Source organism: Carassius carassius, chromosome 7 (assembly GCF_963082965.1).
Source record: "Carassius carassius chromosome 7, fCarCar2.1, whole genome shotgun sequence".
Taxonomy (NCBI): Eukaryota; Metazoa; Chordata; class Actinopteri; order Cypriniformes; family Cyprinidae; genus Carassius; species Carassius carassius.
The window spans coordinates 401,061-416,654 of NC_081761.1; the positions used below are offsets into that span (position 1 = coordinate 401,061).

Sequence of the window (15,594 nt, forward strand, 5' to 3'; positions counted from 1 at the left end):
ATTTACAAAACTTCATAAGTTGAATGAAAACTTAAAACACACTTAAAGCGTGTTTTTCATCATGTTTCAGAAGTACAGATTTAAAGAATCTTAATTTTAAAGTGACTTGGACGAATCTGACATCAAAATTACGACTTACTATCTCGTAAATACAAATGTTCCTGAACATCCTGAACGCACTATAAATTACTACAGTTTTGAACAAAATCAAATCCTTCATTCAATGTTATTTCCAGTTACTTCTGAAATATATATTGAGGTCATCCAAATGAGTCGTTCACAGTTTTATTTAAGGCGACTCTTGATTCTATTATATTCGTAAGTCAAACATGTTTCTTGATGAGAAATGAAGCTGCAAGCCATATGTGGAGGCATACACACACACACGGATGAAGAGTTCAGAGGTCATGTTTACAGATTAGAGTCCAGATACACAGCACAGAGCACACACAGTCTTTCAAATCTCATTTTCACTATTTACCATGTAGACATCAATGAAAAACATATGAACGAATGTGACTCTTTCAGTGAACAGTTTTAATTAATGAGCTTGAAAGCATCAAAGTGTTGATGTTCTGAACATCCTGCATGTGTTAAATGTAGTTGTTTACAGTAAGAGAGAGGCACGTACCCTGATGAAGAGAGGAAATGATGTTATTGACTGCATTGATTGTGGGCGGGGCTACAGATGAGCGGCTGATCGAAGTCGTTGAAGGCTTCCATCCAGCGGTTTCTTATGCAATATCCCAAAATACGCATGAAAATAGTTGAAGATGCAAATTTAACTTAGGGGTAAAATTGAAATATTGCATAAAACATTTACGAGCAAGCACCATTTTCAACCCACAAGTCAAAGTGAACAAAATTGTCACTTCCTGATTTCATCTCCCATTATTCGCATTGAGCCTTTAATGCACTTTTTGTTGAATTAAGGGATTTTTATTCAAAATCTGGTGTTTCCATCATTCATTTCTCATGGGATAATTCAAAATGCGGTTTCCGTAATCTGGAGTTGTTTAGATTCACAACACAGCTTCTAAAAAGACATTCTGCGTGTCTTAAAAAGTCTTAATTCGTATTTCCGCAAATAAGGGACACTCAACATAATGTATGATATTAACCATCTCAATCTAACAATGCCAAGTCAACAAATGGAAAAGTCAGCCTTCTATTAATTATCATGCTAATTACTGTGACTTTAGCCCCAACAGCATGGGCCCTTTTACCACAAATTCCATACTTTTACATATTCGTACGTTATTTAAAACTGTTTCTTTATCTTAAACAAAACTGAAAATCGTTAAGAAGACATTTGTCTCCAAATGTAGTAATTTTACCTATTTTCATTTGCTACTTAAATCTACAACATAAAATAACAATTATAGATCAAGTAAGCACAGAATCAATGCTGCTGCGAGAATGTTTTTATCCAACTTTAGCTTTTTTTACGCGAAATTAGCAGTTTTCTGTGAATGTGCCAGACTTCCGCTTCATTAGCCGCTAACGTGAACTACTAAAGAGCAGTTAACATGCGTTGGCGGTTAAAAAAAATGCGCAAAAAGATGAAAGCAGATGAATCATCATTAACCATCATTAATTGGTGAACAAAGGACATGCATTTATATTAAATCTATATTGTTTCTCGTTATATTAATCCTCAAAAAGAGGAACTTTAGACAAACTATCCGAAGTAACTTACCTCAACATTTTATCTACTCACCAGAGGCAGATGTCTGTTTATCTTCTGAGCTATTCTGAGATTTGTATGAAGTCCGCGCTCTTTTTCTAGAGATTTTTTTTTTAACAAACATAACAGCAAATACAAATGCAGGATTATGATCGCTGTTGATGAAAGCGTACAGCTGACTCCTCCCCCAACAAACCAATCGTTGCTTCACATAAGCACATAACAAATGTTTTACCTTTCTTCTTCTTTTATTATTTCTTAGTTTTTAATTCTTTTTATTTGTAATGAAAGTGACCCTGAAAGTAAAAAATAGAAGAATCATTAGGAAACATTTTGGGGCGGTGCTATACATATGACGCTCCAAAAGCCACGCCCCAAGCCTGTGTTTGACAAGTGTTTGAAACCGGCTTTTTTCAAGAGATTTTAAGTTTTTTATAGCGATGTGTTTTGAGCCACATTAGCATGAAATAAACCTGACAAATGTGCAAAACAGGGATATTTTTATTTGACCATTAAAAAAAAAAAATGGTTGAAGGTAAAATGAAGATGAAGCACTGAGGACCAGCGGTTGATGGGATTGTGGAGTAACAGGTGCATTCTGGGAGCTGAGGTAATTCAAAATATGAATAATTCAGCCTGAAATGACACATGTAACTTATTAACGGACTGTAACTGAATCTTTATCACAGAAAGATACATTGTCAAACTTCAGTTTCCTGTTTGTTTTGGAATCAAGTTCCGCCCCAGTAGCCCGACAGGAAGTGGCACGCGCGTCTCACCATGTAGTAGTGATGGGATTTATGGCTCTTTGAGGGGATCCGGATCTTCGCGATCCGTTCCTTTCAAAGAGCCGTTCAAAAGAACGGCTCTTTTGGCTCTTTTTAAATATTTAGTCAGTTTTAAGAAGCCAGCTTGGGGGCATCTCAGTTTATCCTAGAAATAATCACTGGGAGGAATGATGAGGGGAGATTTGTAGCCAAATAATTAAAACAGATATCACACACCAATATCTGAGTTTGAATTATTCTGAAATATTGATTATTACCTCATTTGTCATGTGTGGACTATATTCCATAGGGTTGCACAAATCCCTCTGCTTAGACAGTGACATCACTATTTTGGATTTACCTTTAGTACAAAATGTGTGTGTGTGTGTGTGTGTGTGTAAAGCTACGTTGACTTATGTTATTCATACAATACCTACTCAAATAAACATCAAAAACAAAGCCGGCTGCAATGAATTTCTGTGCAAAACAGCTTTTACTACAAACACTTTCACACAAGAACATTTTGATAGAAAACAAAAAATATTTAAAGTAGATAAAATTAGAATAAATAAAATGGAAATGTCTACATACTACATACTATTACTACTGTAAACTTTGCAAATAGGACATCAGCCCCTTCAAGTCAATGAACAATAACAAAGTGGGCTGCAATGAACATGCACAACTAATAACTAATATCATCACGCTATAAAGGGTTGGCCTGCGCTGGGTGCGCCCCTCCCCCTTTAACTGTTCTGTCTCGCGGAGGAGCTCATTTGTGTGCATCTGTGTGAAATACGCATAGGAAAAAAGAAGGACAGAAAGAACGGCTCCCCTCCAGCCGCGACTCGGCTCCCATCGTTCATGTTTATGAGCCGTTCAAAAGAATCGGTTCGTTCGCGAACGTCACAACTCTACCATGTAGATGAGGTTCGCGAGGATGCACTGAACCTCGTCGAGGTCCACATCTTCCACCTTCATCATCTTCAGCGCCACGAGGAAGGCGTCTAGAGGAAGCTGATGATAGCTGCAGACAGAATCAAGGCCCGTCTCAATCTAACCCACACCAAAAAGACAAGTATAATACGTATAGTTTGGATATAAACTCTTATGTGTACGGTGCAATCAAAATAGAGTAAAATCACCTTTTAAAAGTAGTTTGACACTTCAAATAAGGATTTATTAATTACATAGCTGGCAAGAAGCAGCTGTTCAAGTCTATTAGTCTTTGAATCATTCAAGAGATTCATTTAAAGACACCGATTCATCCAGGAATGAAACAAGTACATCTTGAGTGAGTCAATGAATCATTCCAGTGTGTGTGTGTGTGTGTGTGTGTGTGTGTGTGTGTGTGTTACCTCACAGCTCTGGTGACGTCTGTGATCTGCATGAGGTCGTTCTTCTTTAGCAGCTGGAGTGAAGGCATGTGACCCAGAGAACAGAAGAACATTCACCACACACCAGCACTAACTACAATCATAAAAACAACCTTTGTGTGACTAGAAATACAAAAAACAATAACTGAAAATAAAAATAAAAATAAAAAAACAACCTTAAACTTCAAATTTCATTTCAGATAGTTGTCAAGGCAACACTTCTATTTTGATTTAGTGTAACTTGATTTAATAAACAAAAAAACTAATAATAATAAATACACAACCAAAATAACTAAAACTTAGAATAAAATTAAAATAAAAATAATAAAAAAAAAATGTAAAAAAAAATTGCATAATTCATAATATTAATAAAATATAATGGTATCTCAATGATACTACACTAAAATATATTTATCATTTTATGTTGTAACAGCATCAAAGGCTGAATTCATGGAAAACTGAAGAATAATAAGATTTAAAATAGTAACAATATTTCAATTAATTGTACATATACATACATATATACATTATACATATATATATATTATATATATATAATTACCACTTAAATACATATTTTTTAAATATTAAAATTTTAAATATTAAATACACAGTTTGTGTAACTCTATCAGGTCAGTTAGTGTTTGAAGTCATCAGTGTGGTCAGATGAGGATGAGCCTCTTGTTCTTCTGACCGGAGCGATGGCAGAGAGTGAAGGAGAAGGACAGGTACTCCTCAGCTGGACACAGGTGTTCTTCATCATCATCATCATCATCATCATCACTGTCATGTACCTGAGGAGCCACACACACCTTGTTTGAAGTCGCTGTTGAACATGGCCTTCCTGTCCACACAGTATTTGTACGTGCTGTACTCGTCCTTCAGGTTAGAGCTGACGATGGCACGGATCAGCGGCTTACACAGCTGCAGCTTATCAGAATCAGAATCAGAATCAGAAAGAGCTTTATTGCCAAGTATGCTTGCGCATACAACAAATTTGTTTTAGTGACATAAGCTTCCAGTGCACAGAGACAACAACACACAGACCAAAAAAAAAAAAAAAAAAGGAGAATTACAAATTGGCAAATAAATAAGTGTATAAACAATTGTGCTATAAATGATAATGGAATAGGATTAATTGAGATGCAGGAATGTTCTAGGATGGAGGGGTAACAAATAAATATAAGGATATTGCAAAAATTTTTGCATAAGTTTAAGTGGGAAACATTTAACTGTTCATGAGGTAGATTGCCTGGGGGAAGAAACTATTCTTGTGCCTTGCTGTTCTGGTATTTGCGGCTCTGAGGCGCCGGCCAGATGGCAAAAGTTCAAAGATGGGGTGACTTGGATGTGAGGGATCCAGAGTGATTTTCTGAGTCCTTTTCCTCACTCTGGATGTGTACAGTTCTTGGAGGGTGGGCAGGGGAGCACCAATAATCCTTTCAGCAGTCCGAACAGTTCTCTGTAGTCTTCTGATATCTGATTTTGTAGCTGAACCAAACCAGAAAGTAATTGAAGTACACAGGACTGACTCAATGACGGCTGAGTAGAACTGTTTCAGCAGATCCTGTGGCAGGTTAAACTTCCTCAGCTGGCGAAGGAAGTACAACCTTTGTTGGGCTTTTTTCACAATGGAGCCAATGTGATTGTCCCACTTCAGGTCCTGAGAGATGGTGGTTCCCAGGAATCTGAATGACTCCACTGCAGCCACAGTGCTGTTCATGATGGTGAGTGGGGGGAGTGCAGGGGGGTTTCTCCTGAAGTCCTCGATCATCTCCACTGTTTTGAGCGTGTTCAGCTCCAGGTTGTTGAGAGTGCACCAGACAGCCAGCTGCTCAACCTCCTGTCTGTAAGCAGACTCGTCACCGTCCTGGATGAGGCCGATGACTGTAGTGTCGTCTGCAAACTTCAGGAGGTTGACAGAGGGGTCTTTAGAGGTGCAGTCGTTGGTGTACAGGGAGAAGAGCAGAGGGGAGAGAACACATCCCTGAGGGGCACCAGTGTTGGTGGAGCAGCTGTTTGACATGAATTTCCCCAGTCTCACTAACTGTTGCCTATCTGTCAGAAAGCTGGTGATCCACTGACAGATAGAGCTAGGAACAGAGAGCTGGGTCAGTTTGGTCTGGAGGGTTGTTGGGATGATGGTGTTGAAAGCCGAACTAAAGTCCACAAACAGGATCCTCACATAAATCCCTGTTTTGTCCAGATGTTGCAGGATGAAGTGCAATCCCATGTTGATTGCATCATCCACGGACCTGTTTGCTCGGTAAGCAAACTGCAGGGGGTCCAGTAAGGGTCCAGTGATGTCCTTCAGATAAGCCAGAACCAGTTTTTTAAACGACTTCATGACGACAGACGTTAGAGCCACAGGTCTGTAGTCGTTAAGTCCTGTTATCTTGGGTTTCTTTGGAATGGGGATTATGGTGGAGCGTTTGAAGCAGGAAGGCACTTCACACAACTCCAGAGATCTGTTGAAGATCTGTGAAAAGATGGGGGATCTCAGACACACACACGCACACAGACACACACACACACACACACATACAGATACACACACACACACACACAGACACAGATTATTACCCCTCACTAACACCACAAAACTATAAAAACTAACATGACAATTAGAAATGCTACATTGACAAATAAATAAAATATGTGTCACTAAATCACTCAAATTAATAACTGGAACCAAAAAAAAAAAAAACTAAAACTGAACTAAAATTAAAACTAAAACTGAAATAAAAGTAGATTAAGCCTATAAACAATATAAAAAAATGACAAATGTACTTGACAAAATTCTAAAAATGTAAATAAAAAATTTTAAATATAAAAATAAAAGTTCATTCTAAACTATAAAATGATATCAATTATATATTGATAATAGGTCAAAAGTCAGCATTCGGGACTTACTTTAAAATAGATCTTGAAGAGCTGATTGATGAGGAACAACATTCCCCATTTCCTCAAGTCATCGATCCCAGCGTGACTGAAACACACACACACAAACACACACACACCAAGAAGACTCACGTCACTCAAGTCACACTTATTTCTTTACAGATTGATTATTTTATGTTTTTGTCACAGGTTTTGTTTTTCATTTAATGCAAAAAAAAAATTAGTTTCTGTTAGGTTTTTATCTGTACTTGATTTGAGTGATGTAGTGTATGTATCAGTGTGTGCCATCATATCTTTTTTCCTCTTTAGATGTGATTTATCATCACACACACTACACATACTCGCATCACATACTACACACACACTACACATACGCGCATCACATACTACATACACACACTACACATACTCACATCACATACTACACACTACACATACTCACATCACATACTACACACACACACTACACATACTCACATCACATACTACACACACACACTACACATACTCACATCACATACTACACACACACACTACACATACTCACATCACATACTACACACACACTACACATACGCGCATCACATACTACATACACACACTACACATACTCACATCACATACTACACACACACACTACACATACTCACATCACATACTACACACACACACTACACATACTCACATCACATACTACACACACACACTACACATACTCACATCACATACTACACACACACACTACACATACTCGCATCACATACTACACACACACTACACATACTCACATCACATACTACACACATACTCGCATCACATACTCACATCACATACTACACACACACTACACATACTCACATCACATACTACTCACACACACTACACATACATCACATACTACACACACACTACACATACTCACATCACATACTACACACACACTACACATACTCGCATCACATACTACATACACACACTACACATACTCGCATCACATACTACACACACACTACACATACTCGCATCATACTACTCACACACTACACATACTCACATCACATACTACACACACACTACACATACTCGCATCATACTACTCACACACTACACATACTCACATCACATACTACACACACACACTACACATACTCAAATCACATACTACACACACACACTACACATACTCACATCACATACTACACACACACACTACACATACTCACATCACATACTACACACACACACTACACATACTCGCACCACATACTACAAACACACACTACACATACTCGCATCACAAACTACACACACACACACACACTACACATACTCGCATCACATACTACACACACACTACACATACTCACATCACATACTACACACATACTCGCATCACATACTCACATCACATACTACACACACACACTACACGTACTCACATCACATACTACTCACACACACTACACATACATCACATACTACACACACACTACACATACTCACATCACATACTACACACACACTACACATACTCGCATCACATACTACATACACACACTACACATACTCGCATCACATACTACACACACACTACACATACTCGCATCATACTACTCACACACTACACATACTCACATCACATACTACACACACACACTACACATACATCACATACTACACAGACACTACACATACTACACATACACTACACATACTCACATCACATACTACACACACACTACACATACTCGCATCACATACTACATACACACACTACACATACTCGCATCACATAACTACACACACACTACACATACTCGCATCATACTACTCACACACTACACATACTCACATCACATACTACACACACACTACACATACTCGCATCATACTACTCACACACTACACATACTCACATCACATACTACTCACACACACTACACATACATCACATACTACACACATACTCACATCACATACTACACACACACACACACACACACTACACATACTCGCATCACATACTACACACACACTACACATACTCACATCACATACTACACACACACACACTACACATACTCACATCATATACTACACACACACACTAAACATACTCGCATCACATACTACACACACACTACACATACTAACATCACACACTACACATACTCACATCACATACTACACACACACACTACACATACTCACATCACATACTACACACACACACTACACATACTCGCATCACATACTACTCACACACACTACACATACTCACATCACATACTACACACACACAACACATACTCGCATCACATACTACACACACACTACACATACTCACATCACATACTACTCACACACACTACACATACTCGCATCATACTATTCACACACTACACATACTCACATCACATACTACTCACACACACTACACATACATCACATACTACACACACACTACACATACTCACATCATATACTACACACACACACTAAACATACTCGCATCACATACTACACACACACTACACATACTCACATCACATACTACACACACACACACACACTACACATACTCACATCACATACTACACACACACACTACACATACTCACATCATATACTACACACACACACTAAACATACTCACATCAAATACTACACACACACAACACATACTAACATCACACACTACACATACTCACATCACATACTACACACACACACTACACATACTCACATCACATACTACACACACACACTACACATACTCGCATCACATACTACTCACACACACTACACATACTCACATCACATACTACACACACACAACACATACTCGCATCACATACTACACACACACTACACATACTCGCATCATACTACTCACACACTACACATACTCACATCGAAATACTACACACACACTACACATACTCGCATCATACTATTCACACACTACACATACTCACATCACATACTACACACACACACTACACATACATCACATACTACACAGACACTACACATACTCACATCACATACTACACATACACACTACACATACTCGCATCACATACTACTCACACACACTACACATACATCACATACTACACAGACACTACACACACTACATACACACTACACATACTCACATCACATACTAGACACACACTACACATACTCGCATCACATACTACACACATACTACACACACACTACACATACTCACATCACATACTACACACACACTACACATACTCGCATCACATACTACATACACATACTCGCATCACATACTACACACACACTACACATACTCGCATCATACTACTCACACACTACACATACTCACATCACATACTACACACACACACTACACATACTCAAATCACATACTACACACACACACTACACATACATCACATACTACACACACACTACACATACTCACATCACATACTACACACACACTACACATACTCGCATCACATACTACATACACACACTACACATACTCGCATCACATACTACACACACACTACACATACTCGCATCATACTACTCACACACTACACATACTCACATCACATACTACACACACACACTACACATACATCACATACTTCACAGACACTACACATACTACACATACACTACACATACTCACATCACATACTACACACACACTACACATACTCGCATCACATACTACATACACACACTACACATACTCGCATCACATACTACACACACACTACACATACTCGCATCATACTACTCACACACTACACATACTCACATCACATACTACACACACACTACACATACTCGCATCATACTACTCACACACTACACATACTCACATCACATACTACTCACACACACTACACATACATCACATACTACACACATACTCACATCACATACTACACACACACACACTACACATACTCGCATCACATACTACACACACACTACACATACTCACATCACATACTACACACACACACACACACACTACACATTCTCACATCACATACTACACACACACACTACACATACTCACATCATATACTACACACACACACTAAACATACTCGCATCACATACTACACACACACTACACATACTAACATCACACACTACACATACTCACATCACATACTACACACACACACTACACATACTCACATCACATACTACACACACACACTACACATACTCGCATCACATACTACTCACACACACTACACATACTCACATCACATACTACACACACACAACACATACTCGCATCACATACTACACACACACTACACATACTCACATCACATACTACTCACACACACTACACATACTCGCATCATACTACTCACACACTACACATACTCACATCACATACTACTCACACACACTACACATACATCACATACTACACACACACTACACATACTCACATCATATACTAAACACACACACTAAACATACTCGCATCACATACTACACACACTACACATACTCACATCACATACTACACACACACACACACACACTACACATACTCACATCACATACTACACACACACACTACACATACTCACATCACATACTACACACACACACTAAACATACTCGCATCACATACTACACACACTACACATACTAACATCACACACTACACATACTCACATCACATACTACACACACACACTACACATACTCACATCACATACTACACACACACACTACACATACTCGCATCACATACTACTCACACACACTACACATACTCACATCACATACTACACACACACAACACATACTCGCATCACATACTACACACACACTACACATACTCGGATCATACTACTCACACACTACACATTCTCACATCGAAATACTACACACACACTACACATACTCACATCATACTATTCACACACTACACATACTCACATCACATACTACACACACACACTACACATACATCACATACTACACAGACACTACACATACTCACATCACGTACTACACATACACACTACACATACTCGCATCACATACTACTCACACACACTACACATACATCACATACTACACAGACACTACACACACTACATACACACTACACATACTCACATCACATACTAGACACACACTACACATACTCGCATCACATACTACACACACTACACATACTACACACACACTACACATACTCACATCACATACTACACACACACTACACATACTCGCATCACATACTACATACACACACTACACATACTCGCATCACATACTACACACACACTACACATACTCGCATCATACTACTCACACACTACACATACTCACATCACATACTACACACTACACATACTCACATCACATACTACACACACACTACACATACTCGCATCACATACTACATACACACGCTACACATACTCGCATCACATACTACACACACACTACACATACTCGCATCATACTACTCACACACTACACATACTCACATCACATACTACTCACACACACTACACATACATCACATACTACACACACACTACACATACTCACATCACATACTACACACACACACACTACACATACTCGCATCACATACTACACACACACTACACATACTCACATCACATACTACACACACACTACACATACTCACATCACATACTACACACACACACTACACATACTCACATCACATACTGCACACACACAGTAAACATACTCGCATCACATACTACACACACACTACACATACTCGCATCATACTACTCACACACTACACATACTCACATCACATACTACTCACACACACTACACATACATCACATACTACACACACACTACACATACTCACATCACATACTACACACACACACACACTACACATACTCGCATCACATACTACACACACACTACACATACTCACATCACATACTACACACACACTACACATACTCACATCACATACTACACACACACACTACACATACTCACATCACATACTGCACACACACACTAAACATACTCGCATCACATACTACACACACACTACACATACTCACATCACATACTACACACACACTACACATACTCACATCACATACTACACACACACACTACACATACTCACATCACATACTACACACACACACTACACATACTCGCATCACATACTACTCACACACACTACACATACTCACATCACATACTACACACACACTACACATACTCACATCACATACTACACACACACTACACATACTCGCATCACATACTACATACACACACTACACATACTCACATCACATATTACACACACACTACACATACTCACATCACATACTACACACACACTACACATACTCGCATCACATACCACATACACACACTACACATACTCGCATCACATACTACACACACACTACACATACCCGCATCATACTACTCACACACTACACATACTCACATCACATACTACACACACACTACACATACTCGCATCATACTACTCACACACTACACATACTCACATCACATACTACTCACACACACTACACATACATCACATACTACACACACACTACACATACTCACATCACATACTACACACACACACACACTACACATACTCGCATCACATACTACACACACACACTACACATACTCACATCACATACTACACACACACTACACATACTCACATCACATACTACACACACACACACTACACATACTCACATCACATACTACACACACACACTAAACATACTCGCATCACATACTACACACACACTACACATACTCACATCACATACTATACACACACTACACATACTCACATCACATACTACACACACACACTACACATACTCACATCACATACTACACACACACACTAAACATACTCGCATCACATACTACACACACACTACACATACTCACATCACATACTACACACACACTACACATACTCACATCACATACTACACACACACACTACACATACTCACATCACATACTACACACACACACTACACATACTCGCATCACATACTACTCACACACACTACACATACTCGCATCACATACTACTCACACACACTACACATACTCACATCACATACTACACACACACTACACATACTCACATCACATACTACACACACACTACACATACTCGCATCACATACTACATACACACACTACACATACTCACATCACATACTACACACACACTACACATACTCACATCACATACTACACACACACTACACATACTCGCATCACATACCACATACACACACTACACATACTCGCATCACATACTACACACACACTACACATACCCGCATCATACTACTCACACACTACACATACTCACATCGAAATACTACACACACACTACACATACTCGCATCATACTATTCACACACTACACATACTCACATCACATACTACACACACACACTACACATACATCACATACTACACAGACACTACACATACTCACATCACATACTACACATACACACTACACATACTCGCATCACATACTACTCACACACACTACACATACATCACATACTACACACACACTACACACACTACACACACACTACACATACTCACATCACATACTAGACACACACTACACATACTCGCATCACATACTACACACACTACACATACTACACACACACTACACATACTCGCATCACATACTACATACACACACTACACATACTCGCATCACATACTACACACACACTACACATACTCACATCATACTACTCACACACTACACATACTCACATCACATACTACACACACACTACACATACTCACATCATACTACTCACACACTACACATACTCACATCACATACTACACACACACTACACATACTCGCATCATACTACTCACACACTACACATACTCACATCACATACTACACACACACACACACTACACATACTCGCATCACATACTACACACACACTACACATACTCACATCACATACTACACACACACTACACATACTCGCATCACATACTACATACACACACTACACATACTCACATCACATACTACACACACACTACACATACTCACATCACATACTACACACACACTACACATACTCACATCACATACTACACACACACACTACACATACTCACATCACATACTACACACACACTACACATACTCACATCACATACTACACACACACACTACACATACTCACATCACATACTACACACTACACATACTCGCATCACATACTACTCACACACACACTACACATACTCACATCACATACTACACACACAACACATACTCACATCACATACTACACATACACTACACTTACATCAAATACTACACACACACACTACACATACTCACATCACATACTACACACACACTACACATACTCACATCACATACTACTCACACACACTACACATACATCACATACTACACACACACTACACACACTCACATCACATACTACACACACACTACACATACTCGCATCACATACTACATACACACTACACATACTCGCATCACATACTACATACACACACCACACATACTCACATTACATACTACACACACTACATATACATCACATTCTACACAGACACTAAACATACTCACATCACATACTACTCACACATTACACATACTCACATCACATACTAACTATAATTAACAGAGGTGTTAATTATAGGACCTAAAAACTCTGCTTGTAATAACCTAGAACACTGTCTAAGACTTGATGGTTGCTCTGTCAATTCTTCATCATCAGTTAGGAAA

The 15,594-nt window shown here is 38.8% G+C and overlaps 1 long non-coding RNA gene across 1 annotated transcript; it reads right to left on the reverse strand.

Annotated features, from left to right (window-relative positions):
• Positions 1-2,176: 2,176 nt before the first annotated feature.
• LOC132143326 (uncharacterized) lies at positions 2,177-4,140 on the reverse strand. The gene is made up of 3 exons (XR_009434238.1): positions 3,813-4,140; positions 3,373-3,481; positions 2,177-2,323 (listed from the first exon to the last, which is right to left on the reverse strand). It is a non-coding gene; the product is annotated as an uncharacterized LOC132143326 (long non-coding RNA).
• Between the last annotated feature and the right edge of the window lie 11,454 nt (positions 4,141-15,594).